Source organism: Scylla paramamosain, chromosome 21 (genome assembly GCF_035594125.1).
Source record: "Scylla paramamosain isolate STU-SP2022 chromosome 21, ASM3559412v1, whole genome shotgun sequence".
NCBI lineage: Eukaryota > Metazoa > Arthropoda > Malacostraca > Decapoda > Portunidae > Scylla > Scylla paramamosain.
In genome coordinates, this window is record NC_087171.1 from 2,167,972 (window position 1) to 2,188,739 (window position 20,768).

Here is a 20,768-nt window from a genome sequence, read left to right on the forward strand (position 1 = left end):
CATAGAGTTTTACCTGTATTAGCAAGGGAAGTGTATGTATTACCTAGTTATTGTACAGGGCTCACTTTGTCTTGTCTCCATAACCTTATTTATCCAGTTTCCCTCTAAACACGTGCAATGTTTGCTACAACCTCCTTCTTCAAATCATTCCAGATTTCAGTAATTTGATACAGGAAGCTGTATTTCTTGATGTCACTTGAACATTCACTCTTCCTAATTTCTTCTCATACCCCCTTGTCCGTCTTTCTCCCTCCTCCATCTGTGGTAACAAGTCACTTTTGTCTATTCTTTCTTATATTGTTTACTAATTTGTTATAATGTCTCCTCTCTCTCTTCTCTCTTGTAATGTTGGTAATCACATCTCTTCTAAGTTTTTCTTCATAGCTTAAGTCTTTCAATTTTGGTACCATCTTTGTCGCTATATTCTGTATTCTTTCCAGTTTTCGTGTATCTGTTTTTTCTGTGTGGAGCCCAAATTACTGCTGTGTATTCCAATTTAGGTCGTATTGTGCTTATTATAATTTTCTTCATCATTTTTTTATCACCACTCAGATGTTTGCTAACAAGCTTTAAATAGAGCTGAATATCCCATTCATGTGCCTTTCAGGTGATAGTGTGTCCTGGATCATTACTCCCAAATCTTTTTCTTCATTACTTTTTGTTATTATTTCTCCTCCCATTTTGTAATTCCATGAAGGTTTCTTTTTACTTTTTTTCTATTTCCAACATGTGGCATTTTCTGGCATTAAATTCTAGTTTCCATCTTTGGCTCCATGCATGTATCTTGTCAGTATCCTTTTGTAACTCCTTGTGGTATTTTTCATCCTTTCTTATTTTACTATTTTTGTATCATCAGCAAAAAGGTTTATATAATTATTTAGATCCTCAGTCATATAATTCACATATATTTGAAACATAACAGGTGCCAACACAGATGCTTGTGGTACCCCTACTTGTTACTTCACACTAACTTGAATTAGTGTCTCTGACTACTGTTCTCATTTCCCTCCCTTATAAATAATTATAATCCTCCATCCATCTCAATGTTGCTCCCTTTAGTCCTTTATTCTCTAACTTTCATATAAGGCTTTTGTGGGGAACATCCCTCTCTTGCACTCTATCTACTATTCTTATATAGAAGCTCAGTAGATTTGTGACACAGGAACTCACTTTCCTGAAAACAGATTGCTTTCCTGTAATTATCTTTTCATCTTTTAAATATTGCACCCATCTATCTTTAATTATTATTTAACGAAACTTGCTTACAGCACTTGTTAGTGACACTGGTCTGTAATTTAGTAGTTTCATTTTATTTTCCCCTTTGTATATTAGGACTATGTTAGCTCTTTTCCACTCCCTTGGTACTTTTCTTTTTTTTCTGAACAAGCTGTTAATTATATCCCATATGGGTTCTTTCATTTGTTCTCTGCATTCTTTTAATATCCATCCATTTACTTGATCTGGTCCCATAGCTTTTCTAACATCCAGTTATTCCAGCAGTTTCTTGATTTCTTGTCTCCTTATTTGTATCTCCTGTATTCCCTCATTCTTTGATACCACTTTCAGTGCCACAAAAATGCTTTCATTTGTAAACACAGATTAAAAACTCTCATTCCAGTTCATTCATCTCCTCATTAGTTTCATAAATTCTTCCTTCTCTTTTTAACTTGCTTATGTCATCTCTATGTTTTTTTTTTTCAATTTACATATCTGTAGAAGAGTTTGGGCTCTTCCTAGCATTCTCTTACTATGTTACTTTCAAATTTTTTTTTCTTCTTCTCTTCTTATGCTGTATTTTTTCCTAGTATTTGTGTTCAGTTTTCTCATCATTTTCCTCCATGCCCTGCCCTTTTTATTTTTTGCTTCTACACACCTGGGCTTATACCATTCATGTTTTCCACTTTTCACTTTATAACTTGTCACAAACTGTTGCACCCCCTCTCTATATACTTGCTCAAAAATATCTCATATTTTTCTTGCACTACTTTACCTTCAAATAGCTCTTTCCAGTTATTTTTTCATAAAATTTATTAAGCTCTGCAAAGTTTGCCTTAGCATAGTTCTGTCTCCTATTTCTAAATTGTTTATTCCTGTGCAACACTGTTTCCTCCTGCAGTAGTATTTCTATTGTCACATGATCACTTCTTCCCATTGGACTCAGACAATGTATACTTGGTCTACTTTCTGGGATTTTTGTAAACATTAAGTCCAACTGTGATGGTTCTTCTCCTCTGCATCTTGTAGGCTCATTCACCTATTATCTCATTGTATTCTTCTTTGCTCCATAACCCAACATTTTCTTTCACTTCCATTTCCTCACAGTTAATTCCTTCAGTGTTGAAGTTGCTTACTAAAAGCACTTTGTTACTTTTCCTTATCATTTTCTCTATGCTATTTCTTGTTTTTAGCTGCATAGTTTTATATCTATTGGTCTCCCATGCATTAGTTTTTGGTGGTATGTACATCACAATAACTTTCCTTTTTTCACTTCCTTTGATCTTAACCACAACACTCAAAGTTCCCGCCATTCCATCACCATATTTCACTTCCTCAACAACAATATCCTTTTTTACCAATATCATCTCTCCTCTTCCTCCCTTTCCTTTTCTGTCTCTACTCCATGTGGTATAACCTTCCTTTGCAAATCTCATCTTTATTTCTTCTTTTAGTTTGGTTTCCATTAAATACACCACATCTGGTTTATTGTTCTTTAGGAATTCTTAAAGTTCCAATAGGCTTGAACCATCTATATTTGTACACGTAAATTTTAACCTTCCACTTGGTGATCTTCCATGGCATCTTTGTGCTACCATTTCCTTGCTCTCATGTCCACAACTTTCCAAATGAATCTCCTCATTTGTTCTTGTGTTCTCTCCTCATCTTTTGACTGGGCCTCTACTCTCAACTCTTTCAGTTTACTTCTCTATTCTTCGTTCATGGCTCTTTTTATCCATATTCTCCTAATTTCCTCTTCTTCTGCCAATTTTCCTGTTCTTTGTAACACATGCTGTTCGTGACATGAATCTTATTTTCACTGGTCTTGTTCCATTTTCGTCATACTTTCCAATCTTATAAACCTCTTCAGTTTGTTCAACTATCTCCTCTCCTTCCGCCACCACTTCTGCTATAATTTCTTTAGCCCTTTTCACTTCTTTCTCTCTAGCTATTTTCATGGCCAGGTTCTTCTCCTTGACCCCAAATATCACCACACAAATCTTTCTCTATACCGTGTCTCTCACAAGACTACTTTTTTTCCTTTATTATTTTAATCACTTGCTTTTCCATATCCTTATTGTGCTTCTGTTGCTGTTGCCTTACTATCTCCTCCATATCCACCTTTTGTTGTTCTCTCTCTTCTTTCCAGTTTTTTTTCCTCTGTCACTAATCCTTTTACTTTTCCAACTTTAATCTCTCTCTCTCTCTCTCTCTCTCTCTCTCTCTCTCTCTCTCTCTCTCTCTCTCTCTCTCTCTCTCTCTCTCTCTCTCTCTCTCTCTCTCTCTCTCTCTCTCTCTCTCTCTCTCTCTCTCTCTCTCTCTCTCTCTCTCTCTCTCTCTCTCTCTCTCTCCTGTAAATCTTTAACACCTCTTCCTTGAGTTTTTTTATTTCTTCACAGTACTTCTTGTTTAAATCCACTATTTTTGTCACTTCTCTCAGTTTTTTTTGTTTTCTTTCCATTTTCCTCTTCCTCATCTCTATTATATCACTCACTATCACATTGTCACCACCCACCTCTCTCTCTTCATTCCACATCTTTATTATCACTGCTAAGTTACTTTCACATTTTCTTCAGATTTCTACATTTGTTTATTTGTATGAGCTACATTGAGATCTTCATCCTTGAATCCTTTGAAAACATTTACCGTGCCAGTCACCATCTTCTCTGTTGATATCATTGACAACGTTTATCTTTCATTACTCTCCCATTTCACCCCTTCAGCCACTTCCCAATTTACACTTCACTTCCCCTGCACTCACACATCACACAATTCCCTATTATGGAAACAGGATTCAAACTTGGCCCCCATGTATAACCAAAACGTAGGTAGATCCTCAGAGCTACTGTGGATGCATCCAAACAGCTGGGTGGCACAGACATGTGTGTATGTTTGTGTGAATTAAGATTACATATTGGCAACATTTGAGAGAGTGACTGAATGTGGCTGTGTAGCATGCTCACTTTTATGCCAGATTTTAGTGTAGGGTAGCCAGTCAATGCACAGACCACATCGCCAGATATAAGATACTATGCTGCCGGTGTCATATGCTTATGTGTAGAAGATCTGCAAGGTGTAGGAGAGCCAGTCACAGCTTAGCATTGTTGCCCAAATGTTGTACAGCAGAGCTGTTGACAACTAGTCTATTTATTAGAGTTGTCATGACTGTCGACACTATTTAGTTCACTCTCAGATAGCAGCCTAACCTAATCTAATCTAACCTAAACTAACCTAACCTAACTCAACCTAACATAACATAACCTAACCTAATCTAATCTAACTCAACCTAACCTAACCTAACCTAATTTAACCTACCCTAACCTAACCTAACTCCCCATCTGTCATCATTCCTTCTTTTATCCCTACCATTCTCCTTCTTTTAAACCTCTTATCCACCTATTTTTTTTCCTCATCTCTTATCTTTAATCAGTACTAAAAATGTTAAACTGATTAATGCAGACATCTTAGTGAAGAAGCACACACACTCTTCACCTGTGACTGCTCATCCTTTCCGACACCCACTGAAGCAATATTAACATCATTATATGCTCTGCTGACAGCACAGAATCTTACGTCTGGTGATGTGGTCTGTGCACTGACTGGCTACCCTTCACAAAAATCTAGCACGTTACTCGAGCACGCTACAGATGTGGGCACACTGTAAGCCTAGAGTCTGTGTGTAGCCCCATGACAGGAAGGAAATGTTTAAATAAACTGGACGAGGATTTGCTGTGATTTTCCTCGTCAACACCTGCCTTTGCCTGCCTGTTAGTTGTGTAAGAGCTTGGTAAATCTGTGAGGCTCCTGGATACTGAACCCATATGATTTGGAAAGTCATATACCGTGATAATTGGGTGGTAATCCTGACAAGAAATTATGCATTTTGAGTAACGTCAGTGGCCGAAAGAATCCAGACAAGTAAGATCCTACCAGTTTTGTAACATTATTATTATGTTATTATTATTATTATTATTATCATTATTATTATTATTATTATTATTATTATTATTATCATTATTATTATTATTATTATTATTATTATTACTATTATTATTATTATTATTATTATTATTATTATTATTATTATTTCACAATACTAATAATAATTTCACATAGTTCACATGTTTCAGATTTTTTTTATTTTTCATATTTTGCTTCATTTTACATCAATGTGTTTGAGTGCAGTATATTCAAGGTGGATATTTCTGTATCTTTTATCCTTCTTTTCAAATTCATAATCAAATTTCTTCATCTTACAAACTTCATTAGGATCTTGAAAGTCAACTTAATCTACACAATTTAGTGATACCCATTCCTTGGAACTCTGCCATGTGAGTTAAAATAATAGGAGTTTCCATTTGTTTCTTTCCACACATGCCATTCTGACAGACTTTATTCCTTTCAGTCATCTGCCTGTCCTTTCTCAAGTTTCATAACACTGTGTCCTCTAGTTTTATAGCTTGTCTTCTTCTCACACCCACACCATGTATGATATCTTTGTGTGAGTGTGTCATCCTTTCACCTTAATTTTATACCATTCTCATCTAAAAATGAAACTGACCTGATAGATAGAGGATCTTTAAGTGGTGTAAGGGCTAAAACAAAGGTAATGAAAGCAAAACTCTCAGTCAGTAGGGAGGATAGGACAAGAAATAATGAGTTCAAGCTTGAAAGAATTGAATTTGAAAAAAATAATTCATAAATACTATGTAATCAAAGAATTATTTTCTGAAGATATTCTGCCCAACTAGATTCTTGGATATCAATCTTACTGGTGTCCCATTGGTGTTTGAACACATTAGGACAAATTTCAATGAGCTTTTTTCTTCTGGTATGCTACACTTTCCTGTAAGTGATCACCTTCCTGTTTTTTTGTGAATATTACTATATATGTATAAAAAAAAAACACTAACTACTGACAAGATTCATAAAATTTCTTAGACATCATAATGCCATAAATAAGATGAAGTTTATCCCAAACATTGCTGAATATAAACTGAAACCTGTAACTTACTAGCTGTGATACAGATACAAATTATAACCTTTTCATTGATAAAATATATAGCATTTACTATTCCAGTCTCCCTAAATTAACTAAAACTTTCACCACTAAAAGATTACAAAAGCCATGGATAACTCAATGGATAATAAATTCAGTAAAACATAAATATCCTTTGTACAAGCAATACAAATTAGGGGTAATAATCTTTGACCAGTACAAGGTATACAGAAATTACCTATGTAAATAATCTAGTCAAACAAATAAAATCTGAATATTATTTAGAGAAATTTACAAATTTTAAACAACACAAAAAAAAAAAATATATATATATATATATATATATATATATATATATATATATATATATATATATATATATATGGGAAACTATAAAAGAATTAGAAAATGGTACAAGCAATTTAAGGGCTGCTACTATTACTGTAGTATACAATGACAACCTTTAATACCCATCATGAAATCTCAAAAGTCTCCAACTCTTACTTTTCACAAATAGCTCCTAAACTTAATAACACATTTCCCATAACCAGAACTTCCCCTTTTTTTCTATCTTCATAATAGTTTCCTTAATTCAGTGGCCATTCTTTCAGTAACACCACATGACACAGTTAAATATATCTCAACTCTGAAAAATAAAAGAGCTCATGTTGATGAAATTCTTGTGAGAATTATATATAAAAAAAAAAAAAATTATTCACAGACTCTCTTTCAAAACTGTTCACTGAATCTATCATCAGTGGAGTTTTCCCTAGCCAGCTCAAAGTAGCAAAAGTTATCCCAGTACACAAATCTGGAGGCAGAAAAGATGTGCATATATCAAATTTTTGCCCTATTTCTGTTTTAAATGTGTTCTCTAAAATATTTGAACTGTTGATGAAAAATTCTTATTTAACTATATCAGTAGAGTAAAAATTTTGAGTAATACCCAGTTTGATTTTTGTACAGAACTAAGTACCTTTGATGCTATCAATACATTTACATAAGATATATATACTGTTTTAAGCCACTATAAATCCATCATTTCTATTTTCATTGACTTTAGCAAAGTTTTTGATATAGTACATCATAACATTTTATTAGATAAATTGCTTCACTATGGTATTCGTGGTTGCATACATAAATTATTCAAGTTTTACTGAAGTAACTGAACCCAATACACATCCTGTAATACTGTAGCTCAACCTCTAATATTAAACCTATACATCTTGAGGTGCTTCAAGGAAGCACCCCAAGATCCCATTCTTTTTCTCTTGTATATTAACAATATGAAAAATGCTTTTCCTGGTCAAAACACAATACAGTTTACTGAAGACTCTACACTGTACATGATCAGTGACACTTACATGGATCTCATCTACAAAGCAAACTCAGAGTTATCAAAATTTTCTGATTTTTTTAGTAGTCTTGCAAATTGTCTCACTATAAATACAACTAAAATCTTTTACATGCTATTCACAAACACCACAACTAAAATTATCAACCCTTATAAGACTCTCCATGCTTAATGAAGATATCATGCAAGTATTTGAAACAAAATTTTCAGCATCGTTTTTTTTTAAAACCTTACTTCAAGTACCAGCTGTCCAACCTCTCCTTGAAATTATCTAGATCAGTTACTCTTCTATTTAAAGTAAAAAATTACGTACCCATAGAAGTAATGAAAATTTTATGTTATACACACATATTCCCTCATTTTTCTTATTGCAACCTTATCTGGTTCACTACTTATCATTGTCATTTATATAGTCTAAATATCCTACATAAAAGATAATAATTATGATAAAACAGTGACTTCCTTCAGCACATCCCTCCATTCTTCAAATCCATAAATATTCATTATAAAACAGTGACTTCCTTCAGTACATCCCTCCATTCTTCAAATCCATAAATATTCTCCTGCTATTGGACTTCTCTAAACTCTGCACTGCCTCCTACATGTTCAAAGTGCCTAATTCTGATAGTAACCTTCAGCTTCTAACCCACTGTCACCACACCACCACATACATAATCAACACTCCCTATTGATACATCAACACAACCTAACATTTTATCAACATTCTCTTATGTATAAAAAGCCATAGAAAATGGAACAGCATCCCAGAATGTATTAAAGCTTCACCATCACTGTACTCTTTTAAGAGATTTTATAAAGAATATTTGATATCCCATTATTGAATATTTATACAACTTTTAGAATTCTTGCCAATATTAAAATTTGTCAGACCTGATTCAGTACATTTACTTCTACCATCTAACATGTGTATTAATTCACATTTGATTTATATTTTCTTATATTTGTCTTTATCTTAAATTTTGTTTTATAGTGCTGAAAAAGCTTTTGCTTGTGATGAGCTTTTTGTCATCTCTAGTACTGTTAGCATAATTTTTTTGTGTTAATGACAAACATAGTAAGGAGAGAGATAGGAAGGAAATAGTTCTCAAGTAGAATGGTAAATGAATGGGATAGACTTAGTAAGCAGGTTGTTAGTGCTGAATCATTATAGAGCTTTAAAAGAAAATTAGACAAATTTATAGATGAGGATGTTAATTGGAAATAGGTAAGTGTGTTTCATACAGGGACTGCCATGTGTATGCCTGATGGCTTCTTGCACTAATCTTTATTTTGTTATGTCATGTTCTTAACTGAACATCACCACACCACAAGTCATTCCTTCATCTTTAACAGACACATCAAATCTTCCATATACACTCCCATTGTTTCACCATTCTTTTTTTTTTTTTTAACATGGAAAGGATCCCTCAAATAATTCATCTCCTGAATGTTAGATCTTGGCTCTTGAATGCATATCTCTTTATTCATTGTTCCTTTCTAATCCCTCCCATTATTACATATCTCCAAGATTTCTTAAAAACTGCAACAAGGTTCATTGATTTTATTCTTTTTCCATCTACCTACTCTTTTACCTTGCACTAAATATCTGTATGGACAAATGGTACTGTCATCATCTAAGAGATGTATTTGGCATTTTCAGTAAATATGAAGGTAGTTTCTGTCAAATCACACCTCATAACTTTAGCCTAGGTACTTCAAGGATATATTAGTCATATGATTTCAACTGAGTGTCAATCTCTTGTATAGTTCTTTACTAAAGTATCATAAAATCATACTGTATGTTCATTTTTCTTATTGTAGCCACACCAGCAGGCAGGTGATCTGTTTTACTGATCACACCCATCATTGTAGGGTTGAGGAAAGGTAATTCTCTCTCTGACATTTATTGATGAGGTAGGCATGACCATAAGAACTGCAAACAAGTTCTTGGTATTAATTTCTTACGAAATAACATTATACACTGGTATAAAATACTTTCAGCATATTGCATTATTCATAAACAACACATGCAATCAACTTGGCATTGTGATATTCAGTTTCTACTACAAAATTCAGATATTTACTTCATGCACAACTGTGTGTGGCCACCTCCACTGAGTGAGTGATGCCCACAGGCAATGAGTGGGTAAACTGCACTCTACTAACAAGTGAGCATTGGCTTGAGGTTTTATATAGAAATGAGTACTGATACGTATATTACATATGTTTTCATGCAAGTAGGAAACTGTTGAACATTTCACTTATGATTATAAAGGAATGATGATGTGAGACACATACACACTTTACATACAGTAATATGGCTCCCCTAAATTGTGTAATAATTCACCTTAAGTTAACATTAGTATATACCTTAAAACTAGTATTAGCACATAATAAGTACTTCATTACCCTGGCTCTATGGCGGGGATGCTCCTATCTACATCATGCATTGCCCTCTAGCAGCAATACTAAACTATGTATTGGCTTCTTTATGATGTTCCTGTTGGCCTTTGTGCATTTTCTCGAGTTCTCAAGATTACCGTCTGATACCAGGAACTTAACCTTTCTTGCTAGGCCATCATAATCAGGATATGCTTCAGCTATTCTTCCCAGTTTTCACTGATTCCTTGCTATATTCTGATCTTTTATAATAACTATGTCATATGCACTGAGATTCCTCTTTCATGTTATCCACTTATTTCTAAGTTGTACAGATTGCATATATTCTTTTCTGCACCTGGAACAGAACTGATTAGCCAGATGTTGTGCTCTGCACATTCTCTTTTATGCAATGCTTGGGGGAAGCAGTATGATTTTTGTTTTCATAGTTAACGAATTATTGGGTGTCAGTGGTGTAGGACTGTTTGGGGAATTAAGGTGGTCCACAGTTAGAGGACGACCATTAACTACATTTACAGTTTCTACTAAGAAGGTTTTCAGATCTTGGTCATCTAACTGGGTACCATGCTAATCAAGTAACACAGAGAGCACATTTCTCACTGTGCATATCTGCCTCTCCCAAATTCCTCCCTTGTGGCTGGCATTGGGTGTATTCATGTTAAATACAATGGAGTCACAGTAGTCTTTCATAAGTTTTTGTCTGACTTTATCAATATTTCTTTCTTTCATGCATTTCTCATACCCTGATTTGGCTCCTACAAAGTTAGTTCCTTGCTTGCATCTCAACTCTTACAGGCCCTCTTCATATTACAAAGTGACAATAAGCACTTAGGAAGGAGCTTGTATCCATGCTGTTGGCTGTTTCTATATGCACAGCTCTATATGCCATGTAAGTAAAGAGCACTTGATATCTCTTAAACTCTTTACAGCCCTCTTTGACATAGAAAGGACCAAAAAAATCTACTGCTGAGTATGTAAATGGAGGTGATGGTTCTAGTCTATCAATAGGCAGGTCTGCCATCTTCTGTTCCTGTGTCATACTTCTAACTTTATGACAAATAATGTACTTTGAAATATGTCTTGACACTAGGGATGACCCATTGACCATCCAATATCTGTATGATCTGATTTCCCTTAAAATTTTGCCCCTGTCTTAATGAATTGTTCTTTTGTGGTGGTGGCATATTATCAGGTTGGTTATATGTGAAGTTTTGAAAAGGATGACTGGATGTTTAGATACATTTTCCATATCATCAAGTTTTAATCTTCCTTCTACCCTCATGATACCATCTTTATCAATGAATTGATCCAACTTATAGAGGGAATTGGTCTTGTCTATCACTTTTGCTCTTTTACTATTATCCCTTTTGTAATTAAAGAATTATGATTAGCAGTTGATCTCAATACATTTATCTCATTTTGAAATGCTTTTGCTGGCATTGTTTTATTATTTCATTAACAGCTTCTGTCACTTCAGCTATATTTACTGGCATCAGGAGGAGGCAGTAGACACCTGCCAAAACAATATTTTTTTTTTTTTATGTAAGAGGGACACTGGCCAAGGGCAACAAAAATCCAATAAAGAAACAAAAAGCCCACTGAGATGAAAGTCCCACAAAAGGGTCCAAAGTGGTAGTCAAAAACTGAAGGATAAGTGTCTTCAAATCTCCCTCTTGAAGGAATTCAAGTCATAGGAAGGTGGAAATACAGAAACAGGCAGGGAGTCCCAGAGTTTACCAGAGAAAGGGATGAATTTTTTTTTTTTTTTTATGTAGGAGGGACACTGACCAAGGGCAACAAAAATCCAATAAAAAAAAAATGCCCACTGAAATGCCAGTCCCATAAAAGGGTCAAAAGTGGTAGTCAAAAATTGAAGGATAAGTGTCTTGAAACCTCCCTCTTGAAGGAATTCAAATCATAGGAAGGTGGAAATACAGAAGCAGGCAGGGAGTTCCAGAGTTTACCAGAGAAAGGGATGAATGATTGAGAATACTGGTTAACTCTTGCATTAGAGAGGTGGACAGAATAGGGGTGAGAGAAAGAAGAAAGTCTTGTGCAGCGAGGCAGTGGTAGGAGGGGAGGCATGCAGTTAGCAAGATCAGAAGAGCAGTTAGCATGAAAATAGCAGTAGATGACAGCTACAGATGCAACATTGCAGTGATGAGAGAGAGAGAGAGGCTGAAGACAGTCAGTTAGAGGAGAGATGTTGATGAGATGAAAAGCTTTTGATACCACCCTGTCTAGAAGAGCAGTATCAGTGGAACCCCCCCGGACATGTGAAGCATACTCCATACATGGACGGATAAGGCCCTTGTACAGAGTTAGCTGTTTTAGCTAGAGATGAGATGTGAAGTTTCCAGTTCAGATTATAAGTAAAGGACAGACCGAGGATGTTCAGTGTAGAAGAGGGGGACAGTTGAGTGTCATTCAGGAAGAGGGGATAGTTGTCTGGAAGGTTGTGTTGAGTTGATAGATGGAGGAATTGAGTTTTTGAGGCATTGAACAATATCGAGTTTGCTCTGCCCAAATCAGAAATTTTAGAAAGATCAGAAGTCTAACATTCTGTAGCTTCCCTGCGTGAAATGCTAACTTCCTGAAGGGTTGGATGTCTATGAAAAGACATGGAAAAGTGCAGAGTGGTATCATCAGCATAGGAGTGGATAGGACAAGAGGTTTGGTTTAGAAGATCATTAATGAATAATAAGAAGAGAGTGGGTGACAGGACAGAACCCTGAGGAACATTATTGTTAATAGATTTAGGAGAACAGTGACCATCTACCACAGCAGCAATAGAACAGTCAGAAAGGAAACATGAGATGAAGTTACAGAGAGAAGGATAGAAGCTGTAGGAGGGTAGTTTGGAAATCAAAGCTTTGTGCCAGACTCTATCAAAAGCTTTTGATATGTCCAAGGCAACAGCAAAAGTTTCACCAAAATCTCTAAAAGAGCATGACCAAGACTCAGTAAGGAAAGCCAGAAGATCACCAGTAGAGCGGCCTTGACGGAACCCATACTAGCAATCAGATAGAAGGTTGTGAAGTGATAGATGTTTAAGAATCTTCATGTTCAGGATAGATTCAAAAACTTTTAGGTAGGCAGGAAATTAAAGCAATAGGACGGTAATTTGAGGGATTAGAATGGTCACCCTTTCTAGGAACAGGCTGAATGTAGACAAACTTCCAGCAAGAAGGAAAGGTAGATGTTGACAGACAGAGCTGAAAGAGTTTGACTAGGCAAGATGCAAGCACGGAGGCACAGTTTCGGAGAACAATAGGAGGGACCCCATCAGGTCCATAAGCCTTCCGAGGGTTTAGGCCAGCAAGGGCATTGAAAACATCATTGCGAAGAATTTTAATAGCTAGCATGAAGTAGTCAGAGGGTGGAGGAGAGAGAGGAACAAGCCCAGAATCGACCAAGGTACAGTTTTTAGCAAAAGTTTGAGCAAAGAGTTCAGCTTTAGAAATAGATGTGATAGCAGTGGTGCCATCTGGTTGAAATAAAGGAGGGAAAGAAGAAGAAGCAAAGTTATTGGAGATATTTTTGGCTAGATGCCAGAAGTCATGAGGGGAGTTAGATCTTGAAAGGTTTTGACATTTTCTGTTAATGAAGGAGTATTTGGCTAGTTGGAGAACAGACTTGACATGGTTCCGGGCAGAAATATAAAGTGCATGAGATTCTGGTGATGGAAGGCTTAAGTACCTCTTGTGGGCCACCTCTCTATCATGTATAGCACGAGAACAAGCTGTGTTAAACCAAGGTTTGGAAGGTTTAGGTCGAGAAAATGAGTGAGGAATGTACGCCTCCATGCCAGACACTATCACCTCTGTTATGCATTCAGCACACAACGATAGGCCTCTGACACAGAAGCAGTAGTCATTCCAAGGAAAATCAGCAAAATACCTCCTCAGGTCCCCCCAACTAGCAGAGGCAAAACACCAGAGGCACCTTTGCTTTGGGGGATCCTGAGGAGGGATTAGAGCAATAAGACAAGATACAGATATGAGATTGTGATTGGAGGAGCCCAATGGAGAAGAAAAGGTGACAGCATAAGCAGAAGAATTAGAGGTCAGGAAAAGGTCAAGAATGTTAGGCGTATCTTCAAGACGGTCAGGAATACGAGTAGGGTGTTGCACCAGTTGCTCTATGTCGTGGAGGATAGCAAAGTTGAAGGCTAGTTCACCAGGATGGTCAGTGAAGGGAGAGGAAAGCCAAAGCTGGTGATGAACATTGAAGTCTCCAAGAATGGAGATCTCTGCAAAAGGGAAGAGGGTCAGAATGTGCTCCACTTTGGAAGTTAAGTAGTCAAAGAATTTCTTATAGTCAGAGGAGTTAGGTGAGAGGTATACAGCACAGATAAATTTAGTTTGAGAGTGACTCTGTAGTCGTAGCCAGATGGTGGAAAACTCAGAAGATTCAAGAGTGTGGGCATGAGAGCAGGTTAAGTCATTGCACACATAAACACAACACCCAGCTTTGGATCGAAAATGAGGATAGAGAAAGTAGGAGGGAACAGAAAAGGGGCTACTGTCAGTTGCCTCAGACACCTGAGTTTCAGTGAGGAAAAGAAGATGAGGTTTAGAAGAGGAGAGGTGGTGTTCTACAGTTTGAAAATTAGATCTTAGACCGCGAATGTTACAGAAGTTAATGAAGAAAAAGTTGAGGGGGGTGTCAAGACACTTAGGGTCATTGACAGAAAGGCAGTCCAACCTGGGGACATTTATAATCCCCTCCCCAGATGGGGACTCCGAGGCTGGTGTAGGAGTCGCCATAATAATTTTGAAATATTTTAAGTGAAGGGTGTGTGTTATTAGGTGCTTGTAGTTTTGTGTGGAGGAAGAGAGTTGTCTTCAGAGGGCAGGCTGTGACTGCCCCCTTGTGTTGTTAGACACCAAGGGAAATGTTCAGTGAGGTCACAGCTTGGTTTAATGATCAGTTCACAGCACCCTGTGATCCAGTGCTTTAGACCTCACCAGGAGTAATTATTGTTTTGGCAGGTACCTACTGCCTCCTTCCAGTGAGGCCTGAAACACTGAATCAGAGGGTACTGTGAATTTGTCATTAAACCCAACTGTGACTTCACTGCCCTTTTGTGTCTTACAACACAAGGAGGCAGTCACAGCCTACCCTCTAAAGACAACTCTCTTCCTTCACACAAAATTACATGCACCTAATTACACACACCCTTCACTCAAAATTTAAAATTATCATGTTGACTCCTACACCAGCCTTGGAATCCCTATCTGGGGAGGGACCACAAATGCCCTCAGGTCAGACTGCTCTTCTGGTATCAACCCGAAGTGTGTTGACACTCCCCCTCAACTTTTCTTCATTAACTTCTGCAACATTTGTGGTCTTAGATCTAATTTTCAATTTTTCATGACTACAGAGTCACTCTCAAGAAGATTTATGATCTGTTGGGTTGTTCTATGTCTCTACAAATTTCCACTGATCTGGTGGAGTGTGATCTCTAATTGTTTCTACTCTATTTGCAACATATACATGGAATCTCTTTGCTTCATTTGTAATGTAACCAAGGACTACTTTGCTGTCTGTCCAAAATATTTCTTCAACATTTTTGTATTCAAATTCTTCTTTTGGAAGTTTATGAATTTTAACTGACACCTGCTGCTAGTTCTAGTCTGGCACTGACAGCTGCTGCTAGTTCTAGTCTGGGAATTGTCATGTGACTTTGCCATGTGACATGTGACTTTGCCATTACTAATGCACAATGAATTTGACCAGTCCTGCTAATTAATCTAAAATATGAACACTGGCCGTATCTTTCTTGGCAGGCATCTGAAAAATGATGAAATTCAACCTTTTCTACTTCACCAAAGTCATCAAGTTTGTAACATCTAGATATTTTTAGCTGATCTAGTTTGTGCAGCTCATTTCTCCATTTCATCTATTTAGGTTTGACATAATCTGGCACCTCATCATCACAACCAACTACATTCTAACACAATTCTTATAAAATTTGTTTTCCTCTAAGACCTAATGGATCATATATAGAGCTCACTGTTGACAGAATGCCTCTCCTAGTGAATGGCTTGTCTTTTAGCTTTATTCTAAATTGAAACGTGTCAGATTCTATTCACCATTCAACTCCTAGAGTTCTTTCTATGGGCAGTGTGTCTTCACTCTTACTAAAATCCAAACTTTTACTCCATCTGCTCTCACATGAGGAGAAGTTGTAGCCAGTACATCTTTGTTGTTTTACAAGAACTTATGAAGGTTAAAACCTCCCTTTTGACATCATTCTTTTCTCTGCTGAATAAAAATGACAGCTTCAGTCAATGTGGCTACTGACTTCAAACCATCATCAATATAAAAGTTATTTCTCACAAAGTTGGCTGCATCAGATCCACACCCATAGTCATCTGTAGTTTTCTTAGTGCAAAATTTGCTACACTTGGAGATGATGTAGTCCCAAACAAGTGAGCTGTCATTCTGTAGTCAACTATTTCATCATTGAGGTCATCATTTTTCCACCAAAGGAATCTTAATATGTCTCTCTGTTCTGGGTTGACCTTCATTTGATGGTACATTGCTTCTATATCACATACAAATGCAATGCTTTCTTGCCTAAACCTGCATAACACTCCAGTAAGTTTGTTAGTAAGATCTAGCCCTTGTAACAAATGACTGTTTAGTGATTGGTTCCTGTAATTGGCACTACAGTCAAATGCAACTCTCAACTTCTTTGGCTTTCATGGATGATAAACTCCATGATGTGGAATGTACCAGACTTTACCATCATTCCTAACTAAATCTTTTGCTGGTGTAACTTCTGCATAACCATTGGTAATCATGTAATATATGAACATCTTGTAATTGCTTTTATGTTGATTATACTATGTAACAAAATTTCACTTTTGTCTTGTCCTTGGGCCCAAAGCATAATTTTTCAATTATTTTCATCTAAACAAAATAGAAAAAAAGTTATTTTGATCCTGAAACTTTGCTTTTGTGGTTAGAACAGTGAAATTATATTTTTGCCTTATTTCATTATAGTATGGGTTACTATTGGTTTTCATGTCAGATAAAGATGTTTGCAAAATCTCAATTGCTTATCTGAATGGTTTTGAAATGTTGCTAACAAGTTAAAACAATAAAAGAAAGAATATAAAGTGTTCTAAAGATTTTTAATTTTAATAAGATCATTCTTGAACTAACCAGATCTAGCAAGAAATTTCTCATATTTAGAAGAATTTGCTTACATTTCAGAAGTCTTCTGAAATCTTCCAGAATGTTCTACCAGGCATTTTTAGGAATTTCTAGAACATTTTAGAAGATTCTATTCAGTGTAAACATTTCCAGAATATTCTAGAACTTTCTAGAATACAGTAGAAATATATAGAATTTTCAAGAATTTTCTAGAATCTGCAAGAATTTTCTAGAATGATTCAGAATATTCTAAAGTAGGTTCAAGAATATTCTAGAAAGACTGAGAACATTCTGAAACACATTCTAGAAAGACTAAGAATATTCTAGAGTACTGCTTGACAGTAGGGGCTTGCAGATCAGCAATGAGTTCTACTTTGGCTGCCTGAGAAGGCACATCACAAGAGGTGAAATAGCATCAAGAGGCTGCAATCATTCTCCAGATGCATTCTGCTATGTATGTGGTCAACTCATCAAGACAAGAGCAAAGAAGTTCTCTGTGACAGTGTCTGGAAAAAAAATTGAAATTTAGCAATTTTGGGGCAAAATATAATTCTAAAAGCCACAAAAGCAAAGTTTGACAGGAATAATACATTGTTTTGTAATGAAAAGAGTTGGAAAATAACACTAGCTTGTCAAAGACAAAAACTGTTACATAGTGTTATCCTTCTCAAGTTTAGCCTTTAATTTCTCGAGTCTCTGCTTTTCTGCTCTGCTAACATTTTGTTGTTTGGAAGACTGACATCATCATCTTTAAGAGGAAGGGGTAACTCATAATGCCCATCCTTCAGCTGATGTACTCCTTCTTTCATATTACTCATAAACCTCTTATCTTCATATGATAATGGAGCTGGCTTTCTATCATTGAGGTCAAGTTCAAACATATCATCTCTTTTGTTTTAGTAGGAACCATTAAGAAATCAACTCTCTTTTCTTCATTAATTTCTGCTTCTGTTCTATAGATTAACAATGTATCTTCTACTGCACTTGTATGAGGAGAGATTCTATTAATAATCTCCCATCCTAGTTTTGTCTTACATTCATATCAATTATCATGTCTTACATGATAATTGTCATTATCACCTGCTATTTTCTCTTGTGCCATAATGACTGCTGTGCAATCCAGACCAATGAGGAGTCCTATGTCAGCATTTGGGTCATATTTCATTAGTGTGTCAGTGATGGCCCTCAAGTGGTGCCAGTTACAAGTAGTCTTGGGTCTTAGTATCTGATTCCATTTAGCTGAAATGTTTTCTGTGGAATGTGCTGAAGGGATTGATATTTCCATTTTTTCATTATAACCTCTCACTTTAAGTCCATGAACTTTGGTAGAATCAGTGATTTGCTTTCCGCTTATCCTGTGAATATTAAGTGACACTGTTGGGCTGCTATCCCAAAATTTATCCAAAGTAATTTCCTTGATGAATGGAGCATCAGACTGCTCATCCAGTAAGGCACACACTAAAATTTTATTCTCTTCATTACCAACATGATGTAACCATACAGGGATTATCATGCTGTGTATGTCATGCATTACTGATTCTGTCACTGACTTTATTTGCTACTACAGTTGTGGATTTTTTTATCACTTGCTTGTTTTACACCTTTTGGCTCTTAGTTCTCATGTCATCATTGTGAAGAGCTGTGGGATGGTATCTCTGACATACTTTAAATGACTTCTTTCTTCTACAATCTCTCTTTTTGTGACATTTTTAAACATCCTATATATGACCTTTCCATAACAAATGTGTATCTGGTATTACCTTCAAGTTTGGCAAATTCCTTGCAATCATCTAAGTCATGATCCTTTGTAGAGTAGTGACAGGACTGTCCCTTTCCTTCCTGCTCCATGGGAAATTGTTTGTTGGTTTGTACATTTACTTTACTTTGGAAAGAGCGAATGAGCTTTTCCTCATTTGATTTAGTCATGAAAGTTCTACTCCCTCTATTCTTTGTTGTGGTGTTTGATTCTCTTGGTTTCCATTTGGCTACTTTTGTTTTAGTTTTATTTCAGTCATTTATTTACCAATGCATTGCATCCCAGGAAATAAAGGGATTGCTTGTTCCTTTCACTTCCTCCTTGATATTTTCACATAACATTTCAAAGGGTGGGTGGTGCTCTTTACTACTACTACTACTACCACAACTACTACTACTACTACTACTACTACTACTACTACTACTAGGAGTGTTGCTGTTACTGTTATTTTTGAGATACTTTATCATTTGTCTTCTCCATTCATGAACTGAATTATCAAGCAGTTTTGTTAGCAACTTTCTCTGCTCCTAGGATCATCCAGGAATGACAAGTGCTTGACAGCACTGCAAAAAATCTGAAAATACTTTTAAGGCTCAACCATTACGCTGAGAGATTGGTGACCAATTCATTAACTTTCTCATGTACGCATCAGCTATAATACTTTCATTTCCAAATCTCTCCCAAAAGAATATTCTTTGTCTTTGTATTGTCAGCATCAGAATTTCAATAGCATTTTTTTGCTTCACCACTTGTATACTTGTTTAAGTAGGCAAGCCTCTCTACACTACTAAAGGTTCTGAATTCTACATAAATTTCAAAGTTTTCATCCAAATTGGAAACTCCATGGGTTCTCCACTAAAAATGTTAGGTTCTGTTGGAGGGAGGCTCCATTTGGGATCAGGTACATTAACTACAAAATTTTACACAGGATGCGTAGAGACTGAACAAATCTGTCTTACATTATCGTCAGCCATGTTGACATTATGAGTGTGTCTACAGGAACATGGTACAAGATTTTAAGTTGTAAGGTTGAGATTTATTGTTTGAGGTTCACTAACTATTTGTCTATCTACTTCACTTGTCACCAATTCACTATCTCTGTCACAGGAGATAGGTTCCTTTAGGTCATGGAATGTAACATATTTGTAACATATTTGTGAGGTATGGCATTGTCACTTTGTTGATTTGCAAGTGCCTGTGCTTTCATCTCATTTTGTGACTATATATTGTTGAAGACAACTTTGCTTCCCTATACCTTCATCATCATCTGGAAGCATTTTCACTTCTTCAGCTAAACTAAGAGCATGAAGTTCTGCAGTAGCGACTGCTAAATCTCTCTCTTTTATTTTCCTTGGTAACATTGCCTGTTTTCTTGCTAATGTGACTTCTGCCTCTGCTTTTGCCTTAACTAACATAACTTCTTCTGCCTCTGCTAAACTATCATAATATTCCATTTCCTTTCTAAATTTAGCTTCCTTTGCTGCTGCTTCCTGCTTTCTTTGTACTGATGTACATGATGAAGTAGATGAGACTCTGGAATGTCTAGACCATTTACTAGAACAAATTGATTCTTTGTCACCTTTTAACTCTTTCCTTTTATATTCTATACTTTCTAGTATTTCATGGTGAACTCATCATTTAGCTCCTCTGACCTTCCTGGCTCTAGTTTCACCAGTTTTATATATTCCACACACTACTGATGAAATGCCTTTACTTCTTTATTTGTCATGAACTCTAAGTCAAAAGGGCCAATTACAGTTCTTAGTGTTTTTCTAATTCTGCTGGCAACACTGCTCCATTTATGCTCACAGGACTTTGCTCTTCCTTTGGTTATACTGACTTGATTATTCCCTTCCTTTATCAGTCAACACTAGTCC

General features: G+C 36.1%; 1 long non-coding RNA gene across 1 annotated transcript in view; it reads left to right on the forward strand.

The window, feature by feature from the left end:
- The window catches only part of LOC135110853 (uncharacterized), a 54,739-nt gene that overhangs the window by 24,412 nt on the left and 9,559 nt on the right, over positions 1 to 20,768 (forward strand). The gene's annotated exons all lie outside the window — the stretch shown is intronic.